The sequence below is a fragment of the Uranotaenia lowii genome, chromosome 2 (genome assembly GCF_029784155.1).
Source record: "Uranotaenia lowii strain MFRU-FL chromosome 2, ASM2978415v1, whole genome shotgun sequence".
Taxonomy (NCBI): domain Eukaryota; kingdom Metazoa; phylum Arthropoda; class Insecta; order Diptera; family Culicidae; genus Uranotaenia; species Uranotaenia lowii.
The window spans coordinates 18,462,111-18,479,042 of NC_073692.1; the positions used below are offsets into that span (position 1 = coordinate 18,462,111).

General features: G+C 37.2%; 1 long non-coding RNA gene across 1 annotated transcript; it reads left to right on the forward strand.

Annotated features, from left to right (window-relative positions):
- Positions 1-259: 259 nt before the first annotated feature.
- On the forward strand, positions 260-808 carry LOC129744580 (uncharacterized). The gene is made up of 3 exons (XR_008736946.1): positions 260-388; positions 461-586; positions 653-808. It is a non-coding gene; the product is annotated as an uncharacterized LOC129744580 (long non-coding RNA).
- Positions 809-16,932: the final 16,124 nt, after the last annotated feature.

The following is a 16,932-nucleotide window of genomic DNA, read 5'->3' on the forward strand; positions in this document are numbered from 1 at the left end:
ATGATAGATTCAACTACAATTATATCATTGATTTTAGGCATTCAACTATAAATATAATAGATTCAACTGTACACGGAAGATAAAACGTAAAGTTAAAACAATTTTTCTAACTAGTCATTCTAATTATAAAAATGTATTTAATTTAATTACATCTATGAAACATTCAAATATTTATAAAGTTGATTTTTTTAATCAGGTGGATTTTAGCATATATTTGAGTTTTCTTGTAAGAGAGTGCAGAAAATCCAGCAGAAAAAAAGAAGAAATTCGCAACAGATCGGAAGATTATCAAGTTGACGGATCCGTCTCACGGTTGGACTCTCACCTACCGACCACAACCAGCGCATCGGCATGTCCGGCATGCGTTACACCCGCTGGAAAAGTGCAGGTAAGGTTTTGTTCCTGACAAACGGTCAGAAAAGGCAGCAACATAAAAAAAAAAATTTTCCTTCATCCACAGAAGCTCGCCCGCTAGTGATTGGTTCCTGATGGCGGCGACAACCAATTACGAGGATGAGGATCATTTGGTTGGACGTGATTTGGCACGGGTCAGTTGTCAGTAGCTGCTGGATGCTGGATTTTTACGGTGAGAACCAAAATTCCGTTTTTTTCGGTGAGTTCCGCCTGATATTCTTTTTTTTTTCTTTCGTAGGTGGCTAACTTTCCCGGAAGGACACTCTGGTCAAACAATTTGATGTGCGCATATGAAATTCCTCTTATGTTCCTACGGTTCCAGCTCCAAGATCACCCCAGACGATTTTTGAAAGTTTACAATTCTATTTTTTATAAGATTTTTTGAAATAAAGTACATGGAAGAAAGCAAAACATCACCCAAAATATTGTTATTGTAAAATAAACATAATTTAAATCTGCAATATTTGAAATTGAACTCATAAACTCAATCGTAGAATTAAAATAGAATCTATCATATTTATAGTAGAATGAACTATACCGATATAGTTGAATCAACTATACCGATATAGTTGAATCAACTATACCGATATAGTTGAATCTACTATACATATAGTTGAATGCATACAATCAATCATAAAATTATAGTTGAATCTATTATATTTATAGTTGAATGCTTAAAATCAATCATACGAATATAGTTCAATCTATTGTATGTATCGTTGAATGCAAAATTTCAATCAGATATTCTACTATATATATAATTGAAAATTTAATATTTATAGTTAGCCGAGAATTAATCAGAAATATGATTGAATTTAAGTGAGTTATTGTTGGAAGTACTATACTTTTTTCTCCGTGTTTCTCTTTTGTGTGATTCCGCTCCTTCTCCTCTCGAGTTTCGAAATTCACCACCGCTCGTGGATGTGGGTACAGCTGACAGAAATTCACCTCTTTTCAATCAAACTCTAGAAAACAACTCAACAGTTCTTCTTTTTACTGCTCTAGTGAATCTGTACGATAAATTTGACCAATCACACTCAGTTTACGCGTTGTTGGATAGTGGTTCTCAATCCAGCTTTATCTCCGAATCTCTTTGTCAGCGCCTCTCGCTACCACGTAGAAAGATTAACATGCCGGTAAGTGGAATCGGGCAAGCTATTGTAAACGTTCGTTATATTACCACAGTAAATTTTTTCTCGCGTTTCGATGGCACGCAAACGTACACACTCGAATGTTTGGTTCTCCCGAGATTAACTGTACAGTTACCTACTAATACAATAGATGTGAGTCAGTGGGGAATTTCTAAACAATGTCCTTTAGCAGATCCGCAGTTTAACGTGAGCAAAGGCATTGACATTATCATCGGTGCTGAGCTGTTTCCTGTTTTACTTGAATCCCAAAGCATTATCCTTGCTAGTAATCTGCCTGTACTTCACAAAACGAAACTAGGTTATGTTGTTGCTGGAAGAGCTCCAGTTGAATCAGTGACACCGATATCTTGTTTAGTTTCTACGCTTGGTTGTTCGAAGGATAGTTTAGATGAACAAGTGAAAAAGTTTTGGGAAGTAGAAGATTTTGATAGAGGCAAGGCCTTCACACCGCGGTGCACCGGTTGAAAAATACTGTGAAATGCATTTTCGAGAAACACATCGCCGTGATGTAAACGGTCGCTACATTGTCCGACTTCCAGTTCGCAAGGAAAGGTTGCAGTTCCTCAATTTTTTTTACCTCATCATGCAGTTCTTCGTCCGGATTCATCAACTACAAAATTAAGAGTGGTATTTGATGGTGCTAGCAAAAGTAGCAACCAACTTTCTCTGAATGATTTGCTTTATACTGGACCATCTATACCAGGCATGTCAAACTGGGGGTTCGCGGGCCGCATGCGGCCCGCCAGATAGTAGTACATCGCGATGACAGACCACTGCAACAGATTCTCTGGCGAACTGATGTCTTAGCCCCTGTTAAAACTTTCCATCTCAAGACCGTAACATACGGAACTTCCTGCGCTCCTTTTTTAGCTACGAGAGTGCTGAACCAACTAGCTGATGACGAAGGAAAAATGTATCCACTTGCTGCAAAGGTAGTGAAAACTGATTTTTATGTAGATGATTTGCTCACCGGAGCTGATGATCTTAATATGCTTATCGAAACAGCTTCCCAGTTGAAGAATTTGTTGAATAAGGCAGGTTTCCGCTTACACAAATGGTGTTCTAATCATACAGATGTTTTGAAAACTATTCCTGGGATGGAACTCGAATCCCTTTCACAACTTGAACTCGATCCTTCCCCCTCTGTTAAAACACTCGGTTTGTTGTGGTTTCCTGCTGAAGATCTTTTTGGTTTTAAGGTTCCAATATTCACAGAAACTGATAAGGTTACTAAAAGATTAGTATTGTCTGAAATTTCGCAACTCTTCGATCCCCTGGGCCTAGTTGGTCCTGTTGTAACCGGCGCTAAAATGTTCATTCGTCGATTATGGCAAAGGGAACTGAATTGGGATGATGAGCTTCCACAATTGATTTACGATCCTGGTGGACATGTTTTCGAACATCAATCAATGTTCTTCAAAATTTACGGGTACCTCGTTGGGTTATGGATGCTAATTGCAGAGATTATCAACTTCATTGTTTTGTTGACGCTTCAGAAAGAGGCTTGTGTTTACGTTGTCTGTAGTAACTCTGATGGTCCTCAGTCCAGTCATTTATTAATCGCCAAATCTCGGGTTGCCCCAATGAGTGGCATCACTATTCCTCGACTTGAACTTTGTGCAGCAGTTCTAGGTAGCCAATTAGTTGATAGTATTATAAAAACGACTATATTCCAAGGAAGTTCTGTCGTATTTTGGTCAGACTCGATCATTGTTCTGCATTGGATACATTCTCCTCCATCATCCTGGAAAATTTTTTTTTCAAATCGTATTGCTGAAATCCATCGTCTCACACAAGGTTATCTATGGCGACATGTCCCTTCCTCATTGAATCCAGCTGATAGTCTCTCAAGAGGAGCTGAACCACAGATTTTGATAGACAACAATTTATGGTGGCACGGGCCGGAATTTTTACTTCTTGGCGATAAGGATTGGCCTGTTCAAAAAATTTCACTTTCACCAACAATGGTTGAGTTGCAGGCTGCAGAAAGAAGAGAGACAGTTACTTTAACGGCAGTAATATTCGATGACTCTTTGATTACTAATTCATCAGAACTCGCTCCGCTTTTAAGAAAAACTGCATACTGTCTCCGATTTATCCACAATTACACATCGGTACCTAGTGACCGATACTTTGGTTCCTTGACATCAACAGAATATGACATGGCTCTTAAAGCACTTGTTCGCCTCGCACAACGCTCAGTATTTTTGTCAGAAATTAATTATTTGAAACGTAGGGCTTCTAGTCAAGATTCTCTCAAGGATTCGAACTTCAAAACTTCTCTCAAAAATCTTGATTTGTATTTGGATAAAGATAACATCTTACGAATCAATGGGCGATTAGCGAATCTGCCGGGACATTTAGACAACCGTTTCCCAATGGTTTTACCTCATCGACACCAACTATCGACACTGATTGCACGATCAATACACCACCAAACATTACATTCAGGGCCAACTCAATTACTTGCACACATTCGACAACGGTTTTGGCCAGTACGTGGTAGAGATCTTGCCCCGAAAGACAGTCCAACTATGCGTTAAATGTTCTCGTTGCCGTCCGCAACCTTGCAAACAATTCATGGCACCACTTCCAACCACAAGAATTACTCCCGCAAAGATATTCGAGCATACTGGACTGGATTACTGCGGACCTTTCCTTGTCCGTCAACTCACGGGAAGAGGCGCCTCACTAAAGGTCTGGGTAGCAGTGTACGTGTGCTTCGCCGTAAAAGCTGTTGTACTTGACATAGTCGACGGATTGTCAGCAACTTACTTACTTACTTAATGATCCCGCGCCGATCCTCCGGTGCATAGGGCCGTGGTAAAAGACCTCCACTGTTGACGATCCGGAGCCAGCGTCTTCACCTGGTCCCAGTCAAGATTTTCGTCGACAGTTCGGATTTCAGCGGCTAGGCTTCGCCGCCACGAGTTTCTGGGCCTGCCTCTTCTTCGATGACCTTCTGGATTCCAATCTAGCGCCTCTCTGCAAATCTCGTTTTCATCTTTTCGCAGCGTGTGCCCAATCCATCTCCACGTTCTCGAATCTCGATTTCTAGCGCCCTTTGATGACACCGGCGATGTAGTTCCTCATTCGAGATCCAGTTGCCAGGCCACCAAGCGCGGATGATATTCCGCAGGCAGCGATTTACAAATACTTGCAGTTTTCGCGTCGTCACCGCATATGTGCACCAAGTTTCGCACCCGTACAGCAATACGGATTTGACGTTTGAGTTGAAGATTCGGATTTTTGTTCGTAGAGAGATCTGGCGTGACCGCCAGATGTTTCGGAGACTCGCAAACGCAAATCGGGCCTTTCTGATCCGGGTTTCGATGTCTTTCCTGGTACCACCATCAGGCGTTATCTGGCTACCAAGATACTGGAAGCACTCCACTTTCTCAACTTGTTGCCCAGCTACCATGAAACTGGAGGGATTTCCTGTGTTGATCTCCATCGACTTGGTCTTTCCGACATTGACTTTGAGACCTGCTGCCTTGGAACTTTCGGTGAGGTCGTCGAGTTTGCTCTGCATATCCGGTTGCGTTTGGGCGAGCAAAACAATATCGTCAGCCAGGTCAAGGTCGTTCAGATGCTCCATTGTTGAAGGATTCCACGGCAATCCTCGGTTCGGTGCACAGTCGATCGATCCAGTCAGAATCTCATCCATTACGATTAGAAAAAGTAGCGGGTGATAAAATACATCCTTGTCTCACTCCAGCAGTTACCGGGATTGGTTCGGACAAGACACCAATCGTGCAAGACCTTGCATGAAAATGCCTCGTATTGTGCTTCGATGAGATGGACTAGTTTCTCTGGGACCCCTCGTCGCCTTAGAGCCGCCCAGATGTTTTCATGGTTAAGTCGGTCGAATGCTTTTTCGAAATCAACGAACACCAGCAGAAGAGAGTCCTGGAATTCGTTGATTTGTTCCAGTATGATTCGTAGCGTTGTGATGTGGTCCACACATGATCGTCCGGATCGGAATCCAGCTTGTTGCCGTCGGAGTGTAGCGTCGATTTTCTCCTGGATCCTGTTCAGGATCACTTTGCAGAGTACTTTAAGGGTTGTACAGATCAACGTTATGCCTCGCCAGTTACCGCACTCTGTCAGGTCTCCTTTCTTCGGGACCTTTACGAGGATACCCTGCATCCAGTCGGCCGGGAATGTTGCAGTATCCCAGATGTCAGCGAAAAGACGGTGCAACATTTGTGCTGACAGGGCAGGGTCGGCTTTCAGCATTTCAGCAGGGATACAATCGATCCCAGGTGCTTTGTTGGATTTCATGTTTTTGATTGCCGCTTCTATTTCAGCCAGCGAGGGCGCTTCCGAGTTGACGCCATTTATGCGACTTACTGTAGGCGCCTCGAGCTGCGGGTTCTGTTGGCCATCGCTATTCGTGACTCGGAAGAGTTGTTCGAAGTGCTCAGTCCATCGTTTGAGCTGATCTGTTCGATCGGTCAATAACTGACCTGCTCGGTCTTTCAGCGGCATTCTTGCATTAGTCCTTGCACCACTGAGGCGGCGAGAAATGTCATAAAGTAATCGGATATCTCCATTGGCGGCGGCTCTTTCCCCCTCTTCGGCTAGGGAGTTTGTCCAGGCTCTCTTGTCTCGTATACAAGCTCGTTTAACTGCCTTTTCCAGCTCCGCATATCGTAAGCGGGCGGCTGATTTGGCTGACCCGGTACATGCCTGCTCAATTCCGACTTTCGCCTTTCTCCGATCATCGACCATCCTCCAAGTTTCATCCGACATCCATTCACTTCTTCTTCCACAAACTTTACCGAGAGTACCATGGCTCGTCGTGATAAAGGCATTCTTGATTCCACACCACTGTTCTTCGACTGTTCCGTCTGTCGGCAGCTCCGAGGCTCGGGATTCTAGCTGTTCAACGTATGCCCTTTTCACCTCTGGATTCTCCAACCGGCGGACGTCGTATCGACACCCGACTTTCTCCTCGCGCCGTTGGACACGCGCAACTCTCAGTCGTATCTCGCCAAGGACGAGGTGATGGTCAGATGCAATGTCTGCGCTTCGCTTGTTGCGGACATCAAGAAGGCTCCTTCTCCATTTTCGGCTGATGCAGATGTGGTCAATTTGATTTTCTGTTCGGCCATCTCGGGATACCCAAGTGACCTTATGTGCTGGTCGATGGGGGAAGAGCGATCCACCGATCACCATGTTGTTGTTGCCACAAAATTCTACAAACAGCTCTCCGTTTTCGCTCATCTGTCCTAAGCCATCGCGCCCCATGATGCGCTCAAGGTCTTGATTGTCGGAGCCAATCTTTGCGTTGAAGTCGCCCAAATGGATTTGAATGTCACCCTTCGGAATTCTCTCTACCACGCTGTTCAGTTGACTGTAAAACTGCTCTTTCTCCTGCAAATCGGCAACGTCAGTTGGCGCATAACACTGGACCATTGTAAGGTTTCTAACCCGTGTTCTAAATCTGGCTACGATTATTCTTTCGTTTATCGGTTCCCATCTAATGAGGGCCGCGTAGGCCTGCGGGCTTAACAGGAAACCAACTCCTCGTTCCCGAGTAGCATGTTCTCCTCGTATGCCAGAGTAAAGCAGGACTTGCTCGGATTGAGTCTTGTGTTCTCCAGTATTAGGCCAACGGACTTCGCTCAGTCCCAGAATTTCAAGCTTGAGGCGGCTAGCTTCTCTAGCAAGTTGAGCCAGCTTGCCTTGTTGGGCAAGGGTTAAAACATTCCAAGTTCCAATTCGTGTCCGTGTTTTCATGCTAAAAGTCGTCGCCAAAGTTCCAGATCGGTCATTTCTTTCGGATTCCGTAACAAGTTTATGAATCGGGAGCAGTAGGTTGTTAGCCTAAAGTCCCTATCCCGCGATGGGGCTGCCATCTTGGACTTAGCTGGCGGGAGCCGCATTTCATAAGTTCAGCATTGTCAGCAACAGCAACAGCTTGCATCAATTCTTTGAGGCGTTTTGTGAGCCGAGTCGGGCGCGTTCGCGTCATACATTGCGACAATAGCACTTCGTTCGTTGGGGCTGCGCGTGAAGTTCGGGAAATGCAACGCTTGTTTTTGGAGCAATGGAAATCAACTGAGTGGATTAATGAAGGTCTCGCCAGAGGAATCGATTTCAGTTTTATCCCACCCCGTGCACCACACTTCGGCGGATTGTGGGAGGCGGCCGTAAAAAGCTTCAAATTTCATTTCGTGCGCATCATGGGCTCTTGTCCTTACCAGCTTGATGAGTTTCGAACTGCAGTTCAGAGATGTTAAAATCGCGAGTCTACATACTCGCACTTTGCCCTTCTTTGCAGAACGATTTTATTTCGTTAAACTCAATCTGCAATGATGCTATCTAAAGTTCAACTCGGAAAGCATCAGGAAGTAAGCTTCGGGTAAACTCGGCAGAAGTAAACAGCAATCGGGGGAAACATCAGCAAAGCAAACGCACAGTTCTGCGGATTAAAAAAAATAATCGTTTTCGTTCGGCAGCCGAACACATCAATCGGACAACGCATGGGGGCGTGGCTAAAAGTGATAGATAAAAGGGAACGGGAAACGAGCGAGAGAAGGGTGCGAGGAATGTTAACTCGGTCCGTCGGGCAACGATCGCTCGTGAGCATTCGTGTACGGTAAGCTTCGTTCTGTTGTTTCATTGGTGGGATTTTATTCCTGCGAGGCATGGAAAACATCAATTCGGAACAGTTCTCTTCGTTTTGTGTGCAATCACGTCATGATTGGAACGAAGATAAAATCAATCTGCACACAACAAGTTAAACTCGGAAATAATCAGCCGAATGATTCTTTCCGAGGCGAGTTTACACACCGCTGCTGCAGTTGCTCAAATTGAATCTATCCTGAATTCTCGGCCGATCACCCCGCTATCCAACAATCCACACGACCTTTCAGTTCTCACGCCAGGACATTTTTTGCTGGGCGAGTCTCCGTTTCAACTGCCACAGCCAGACCATTCGACAATACCACTAAATCGGCTCTCCCGCTTTCAAATAACTCAACGTGCCGTGAACGATCTATGAAAGCGCTGGTCGAAGGAATACATTAGCCTTTTACATCAGCGGCCTGCTAAGTGGCGGCGAACTCCGACAGAATTTAAAAAGGGGACCATGGTACTCGTTAAGGTTGACAATGCTCCACCTAAACAATGGCCTCTGGGCCGTATTGAAGCTGTAATTCCAGGGCCTGATGGCATAGTCCGGGTAGCTGATGTTCGTTTCCAATCTGCAACACGACGTCGCGCAACATCAGAGCTTTGTCTACTACCAATTGAAGGAGAACTTTCGGAATAGGGCATCGCAATATCGTGCTGTTGAATTAATTGATTCAACGGGGGGCGGTATGTTGCGTCATACATTAGATTCTAAATTTATTATTTATTGTTAATCCACACTCACACACTATCACCTAACACATAACACACCTTAAACATTGAAACACCTTACAAAAAGAGAAATGTCAAATTTAGCGGAAATAAAAGTTCAGTTCGTTGTTAGATTCCGAATCGAAAGCGTCTATTTTTCAATTGTCCGAAAATCGCGTCGTGTCTGAACCAAGTTCAGGCAGCTTAACCAACACGCCTGTTAGTAAAATATTAATAAGAACAGTGGTTTTCAAAGTGGTCCCTAACGCTGCTGGGGGCGTTGAGAGTCTCCAAGAATATACATTGTGCGGAGTATGGATGCAATGATTCACCTCCATTATCTTTATAAGCAAAATGATAATAAAAATGGTTCCTGGTTACTAACTTTTATAGTAGTTAAAGTATAAGTATAAGTATAAGTATAAGTATAAGTATAAGTATAAGTATAAGTATAAGTATAAGTATAAGTATAAGTATAAGTATAAGTATAAGTATAAGTATAAGTATAAGTATAAGTATAAGTATAAGTATAAGTATAAGTATAAGTATAAGTATAAGTATAAGTATAAGTATAAGTATAAGTATAAGTATAAGTATAAGTATAAGTATAAGTATAAGTATAAGTATAAGTATAAGTATAAGTATAAGTATAAGTATAAGTATAAGTATAAGTATAAGTATAAGTATAAGTATAAGTATAAGTATAAGTATAAGTATAAGTATAAGTATAAGTATAAGTATAAGTATAAGTATAAGTATAAGTATAAGTATAAGTATAAGTATAAGTATAAGTATAAGTATAAGTATAAGTAGAAGGTAGTAGAAGCATAAATACAAAACGAAAATCGACACGTCCTTCGCCAGCAATCCGGTAGAAAGGAAGTAAGCAATGCTGATGAATTAAGTTAAGCAGAACCAGCAGCAGTAGTTGGGGAAAAATCTCAGGGCAAGTAAGAAAGCATGGGGAAGTTTAGTGGCTGGCAAAGAGCCGTGGTGTGGTGTGGTGTGGTGTGTGCGCGCCCTCAGTTTAGTTGCTAGTTGCTCCTGATGCTGCAATAAAAGCGACTTGATGCCGATGGACCACCCAAGTTGCTCGACTGAGCTGATGCCGTCAAGAATCAATGTGCGCGGCGAGTTGCCATGATGCCAAGTGAGTGAGCGAGAGTAAAGTGAGTGTGCCTACGTACTTGCTCTGCGATATTTCGCGGTCTCCCCCTTTCTGTCCCCCTTTGGCGGAACATTGGCTGACTACTATTATTCGTCGTATGGCAGAGAAGTACAGCGAGAAGCAAATCCTCAAATGATCCACCCCCTCCCTCGACACAACACAACGACATGATGGCTGGTGGCTTAACATTTGTTGATGATGCTCCCTTCGGGTGGGAGACGACGACACAACCCCCTTTCCATTGAGCTGAGCTGAGCTGGGGCTGAAGCTAAGCTGATCCCATGGGGTTCGGCTTATGAGAGAAAATGTATTTATTTTGCTTTTAGACCTTATTATTTAAATTCCTCGCGCAAACGAATTGAGAGATGAGATGAGGAAAGGCAACAACATTCGTATGCTTTTGAGCTGAACGGGAATTTATTCTGATGAATGATTTAAATGGATGGATGGATGGGTTGATGTTTTAGTAGAAGATGTGCTGCTGATAGGTTCAGGAAGGGTTGCCAATTGAAATTGGATAAATTATCATCAGAATATAACACAAAAAAGGATTTTATCAAAAAATCTATTATGAGTAAGATCTTGACAATATCAAGAATTTTCCAAATTCTCTAGAAAGACGAAGATTTTTAATCGATCAAATCACAATTCAGCATCCCTGCCAGCATCAATCCCGGGATGGCATCGCAGTGGAAAAGAAAAATAAACCTCTGGCGCTCGGTTGGCTCGCACAATTTCATCAATTGATCTGCGTCCATCTCACGAGATGGCTCGGATTGTTTGTGTGTTCAATTGATTTCATTAAATACAATTTGTTTGTTCGCCGTTCCAATCGATGAAAGGATGATTACATGTAGTAGGACTGTTGGCTCAGCTCAGCTCAGTTTATTTCCCGGCTAATGAGAAGCTTTCAACGGCGAAATTGAATTCAATTTTTTGAGGTATCATTAGCGATCAATGATTGACAGGGATCTTTCTTTATTTGAATTTTGTTTGCTGGGTAAAAGTTAATTATTTACATTAAAGTTAAGTAAAACACGATTCACTTCAGATGGTGATTGATTATATCGTAGGCTTACAATGATTACATTTTTTTGAGAATGAATTATTCGAGACAGATTTTTGAATATGTCCAACTCAGCTCTGTCAGCCCACGAGTTCGGTTAAATTGTATGTTTTGTAGATTTAAACTATACTAGATCATGAGAATAAAGTGTTTCCTTCAATACTTTTGAGAGGACAGATTTAGAATGGTCGTTCCGCATCAGTGGCATCTCTACAGAAGTATTGCAATATTGCAATTATCGTTGAATTTTTTTTTAAATCTTCTTTTAGCTAATTTATTTTCCTATAAGTAATCAATTCTCAATTTCTTGTTACGGTCGGAGACCAATTGTCAAATTTTTTCCTAAGAGTCTGGTCTCTAAAGTCTGTCTTCAGTTCAAACTCTACCTTTTGAAATTGTTTAACGTTGTTTACTTTTCGACCGGTGTTTTCTCAACCGGGTGTCTCTAAACATCGCTCCCAGCATAATTTTCAAGGCGACAAACGACAAATATTGACACGTCCAATATATCTCGGAGTGGCTTAGCTGGGGTCGCGATGTGATGATGTGGCCAGCCTAACTAATGCATCGAAATTAAGATGCGCACCCAGCTAGCTGGCTGCCCGTTAATAGCCGCAGCTAAATTACGATACCCTTCTTCCACTTGCATTGGCGCTTGACTGGCACCTTGAGTGTCCTACAGTTGAGCTGGTGAAGTGGTCATTTTAGTGGCTAGGAAAATTTAAGGGACTCGTATACGCGGTTTCGCTGCTTCTCAGCCAGAAAAGTTAAGCTTAATCACTCATCACAGCGGACCTGCGTTAATGCCAGAGATCACCAAAGGAACACTGAGTCAAAATTTTCACTTTAAAATTATACCTCAATTTCGAACTATTTCTTTCATAATTTTGAGGGTGAACAAATTTAAATTAAAAAAATTATGAAATTTTTCCCACAATGCAATCATATAACATTTGTCGAAAAAACGTCGAATGCAACACTTTGGGGGGCTTCAAGGCGAGTTAAACTTTGCTGTTTGCTCAGCTAATCGTGCGTGGAAAATTGGCTGTACACAAACCAAACGATGCTTGGTAGTGGAGATAAAGCGAATATACTTGGCAGTCGCTTAGCTTAGCTACCTTTTATTTTTTTTTCTCTCGACAGCCTTTGGCAGCGTTACAAAATTGTACAAGAAACAAGCAACTTTTTACCAACAACATCCATCGTCGTCGTCGTCAGCTGCTAATTAAAATGTAAATTAACCAATTGAAGGGGGTTAAGATTTGTGAGGAGTTTGTTTTTTGTACCCTCGCAATCTCTACTGATTATTCCTGCTAATGGGTGGCTTGTTGACCGATTTGCGATGAGTTTTTTTTTTCAGTATAATAGATATATCTTAAGTTTATCCGAAAAATAACAAAATTCACATTGTAGAAATTTTCAAAAATTTATTGCAATCAACACTTAATTTATTCATTTCTAAATAAAAAAATTGACAAAAATGACAAAATGGTCAAAATTATCAAAACTGTAAAAATTGTCAAAATTGTTAAAATTGTCAAAATTGTCAAAATTGTCAAAATTGTCAAAATTGTCAAAATTGTTATAATTGTCAAAATTGTCAAAATTGACAAAATTGTCAAAATTGTCAAAATTGTCAAAATTGTCAAATTGTCAAAATTGTCAAAATTGTCAAAATTGTCAAAATTGTCAAAATTGTCAAAATTGTCAAAATTGTCAAAATTGTCAAAATTGTCAAAATTGTCAAAATTGTCAAAATTGTCAAAATTGTCAAAATTGTCAAAATTGTCAAAATTGTCAAAATTGTCAAAATTGTCAAAATTGTCAAAATTGTCAAAATTGTCAAAATTGTCAAAATTGTCAAAATTGTCAAAATTGTCAAAATTGTCCAAATTGTCAAAATTGTCAAAATTGTCAAAATTGTCAAAATTGTCAAAATTGTCAAAATTGTCAAAATTGTCAAAATTGAAAAAATTGTCAAAATTGTCAAAATTGTCAAAATTGTCAAAATTGTCAAAATTGTCGAAATTGTCAAAATTGTCAAAATTGTCAAAATTGTCAAAATTGTCAAAATTGTCAAAATTTTCAAAATTGATAAAATTGTCAAAATTGGTCAAAATTATCAAAATTGTCAAAATTGTCAAAATTGTCAAAATTGTCAAAATTGTCAAAATTGTCAAAATTGTCAAAATTGTCAAAATTGTCCAAATTGTCAAAATTGTCAAAATTGTCAAAATTGTCAAAATTGTCAAAATTGTCAAAATTGTCACAATTGTGAAAATTGTCAAAATTGTGAAAATTGTCAAAATTGTCAAAATTGTCAAAATTGTCAAAATTGTCAAAATTGTCAAAATTGTCAAAATTGTCAAAATTGTCAAAATTGTCAAAATTGTCAAAATTGTCAAAATTGTCAAAATTGTCAAAATTGTCAAAATTGTCAAAATTGTCAAAATTGTCAAAATTGTCAAAATTGTCAAAATTGTCAAAATTGTCAAAATTGTCAAAATTGTCAAAATTGTCAAAATTGTCAAAATTGTCAAAATTGTCAAAATTGTCAAAATTGTCAAAATTGTCAAAATTGTCAAAATTGTCAAAATTGTCAAAATTGTCAAAATTGTCAAAATTGTCAAAATTGTCAAAATTGTCAAAATTGTCAAAATTGTCAAAATTGTCAAAATTGTCAAAATTGTCAAAATTGTCAAAATTGTCAAAATTGTCAAAATTGTCAAAATTGTCAAAATTGTCAAAATTGTCAAAATTGTCAAAATTGTCAAAATTGTCAAAATTGTCAAAATTGTCAAAATTGTCAAAATTGTCAAAATTGTCAAAATTGTCAAAATTGTCAAAATTGTCAAAATTGTCAAAATTGTCAAAATTGTCAAAATTGTCAAAATTGTCAAAATTGTCAAAATTGTCAAAATTGTCAAAATTGTCAAAATTGTCAAAATTGTCAAAATTGTCAAAATTGTCAAAATTGTCAAAATTGTCAAAATTGTCAAAATTGTCAAAATTGTCAAAATTGTCAAAATTGTCAAAATTGTCAAAATTGTAAAAATTGTCAAAATTGTCAAAGTTGTCAAAATTGTCAAAATTGTCAAAATTGTCAAAATTGTCCAAATTGTCAAAATTGTCAAAATTGCCAAATTGCCAAATCGTTAAAATCGTCAAAAATGACGAAAATGACAAAAATGACAAAAATGACAAAAATGACAAAAATGACAAAAATGACAAAAATGACAAAAATGACAAAAATGACAAAAATGACAAAAATGACAAAAATGACAAAAATAACAAAAATGACAAAAATGACAAAAATGACAAAAATGACAAAAATGACAAAAATGACAAAAAATGACAAAAATGACAAAAATGACAAAAATGACAAAAATGACAAAAATGACAAAAATGACAAAAATGACAAAAATGACAAAAATGACAAAAATGACAAAAATGACAAAAATGACAAAAATGACAAAAATGACAAAAATGACAAAAATGACAAAAATGACAAAAATGACAAAAATGACAAAAATGACAAAAATGACAAAAATGACAAAAATGACAAAAATGACAAAAATGACAAAAATGACAAAAATGACAAAAATGACAAAAATGACAAAAATGACAAAAATGACAAAAATGACAAAAATGACAAAAATGACAAAAATGACAAAAATGACAAAAATGACAAAAATGACAAAAATGACAAAAATGACAAAAATGACAAAAATGACAAAAATGACAAAAATGACAAAAATGACAAAAATGACAAAAATGACAAAAATGACAAAAATGACAAAAATGACAAAAATGACAAAAATGACAAAAATGACAAAAATGACAAAAATGACAAAAATGACAAAAATGACAAAAATGACAAAAATGACAAAAATGACAAAAATGACAAAAATGACAAAAATGACAAAAATGACAAAAATGACAAAAATGACAAAAATGACAAAAATGACAAAAATGACAAAAATGACAAAAATGACAAAAATGACAAAAATGACAAAAATGACAAAAATGACAAAAATGACAAAAATGACAAAAATGACAAAAATGACAAAAATGACAAAAATGACAAAAATGACAAAAATGACAAAAATGACAAAAATGACAAAAATGACAAAAATGACAAAAATGACAAAAATGACAAAAATGACAAAAATGACAAAAATGACAAAAATGACAAAAATGACAAAAATGACAAAAATGACAAAAATGACAAAAATGACAAAAATGACAAAAATGACAAAAATGACAAAAATGACAAAAATGACAAAAATAACAAAAATAACAAAAATGACAAAAATGACAAAAATGACAAAAATGACAAAAATGACAAAAATGACAAAAATGACAAAAATGACAAAAATGACAAAAATGACAAAAATGACAAAAATGACAAAAATGACAAAAATGACAAAAATGACAAAAATGACAAAAATGACAAAAATGACAAAAATGACAAAAATGACAAAAATGACAAAAATGACAAAAATGACAAAAATGACAAAAATGACAAAAATGACAAAAATGACAAAAATGACAAAAATGACAAAAATGACAAAAATGACAAAAATGACAAAAATGACAAAAATGACAAAAATGACAAAAATGACAAAAATGACAAAAATGACAAAAATGACAAAAATGACAAAAATGACAAAAATGACAAAAATGACAAAAATGACAAAAATGACAAAAATGACAAAAATGACAAAAATGACAAAAATGACAAAAATGACAAAAATGACAAAAATGACAAAAATGACAAAAATGACAAAAATGACAAAAATGACAAAAATGACAAAAATGACAAAAATGACAAAAATGACAAAAATGACAAAAATGACAAAAATGACAAAAATGACAAAAATGACAAAAATGACAAAAATGACAAAAATGACAAAAATGACAAAAATGACAAAAATGACAAAAATGACAAAAATGACAAAAATGACAAAAATGACAAAAATGACAAAAATGACAAAAATGACAAAAATGACAAAAATGACAAAAATGACAAAAAAATGACAAAAATGACAAAAATGACAAAAATGACAAAAATGACAAAAATGACAAAAATGACAAAAATGACAAAAATGACAAAAATGACAAAAATGACAAAAATGACAAAAATGACAAAATGACAAAAATGACAAAAATGACAAAAATGACAAAATGACAAAAATGACAAAAATGACAAAAATGACAAAAATGACAAAAATGACAAAAATGACAAAAATGACAAAAATGACAAAAATGACAAAAATGACAAAAATGACAAAAATGACAAAATGACAAAATGACAAAAATGACAAAAATGACAAAATGACAAAATGACAAAAATGACAAAAATGACAAAAATGACAAAAAATGACAAAAATGACAAAAATGACAAAAATGACAAAAATGACAAAAATGACAAAAAATGACAAAAATGACAAAAATGACAAAAATGACAAAAATGACAAAAATGACAAAAATGACAAAAATGACAAAAATGACAAAAATGACAAAAAATGACAAAAATGACAAAAATGACAAAAATGACAAAATGACAAAAATGACAAAAATGACAAAAATGACAAAAATGACAAAAATGACAAAAATGACAAAAATGACAAAATGACAAAATGACAAAAATGACAAAATGACAAAAATGACAAAAATGACAAAAATGACAAAAATGACAAAAATGACAAAAATGACAAAAATGACAAAAATGACAAAAATGACAAAAATGACAAAATGACAAAAATGACAAAAATGAA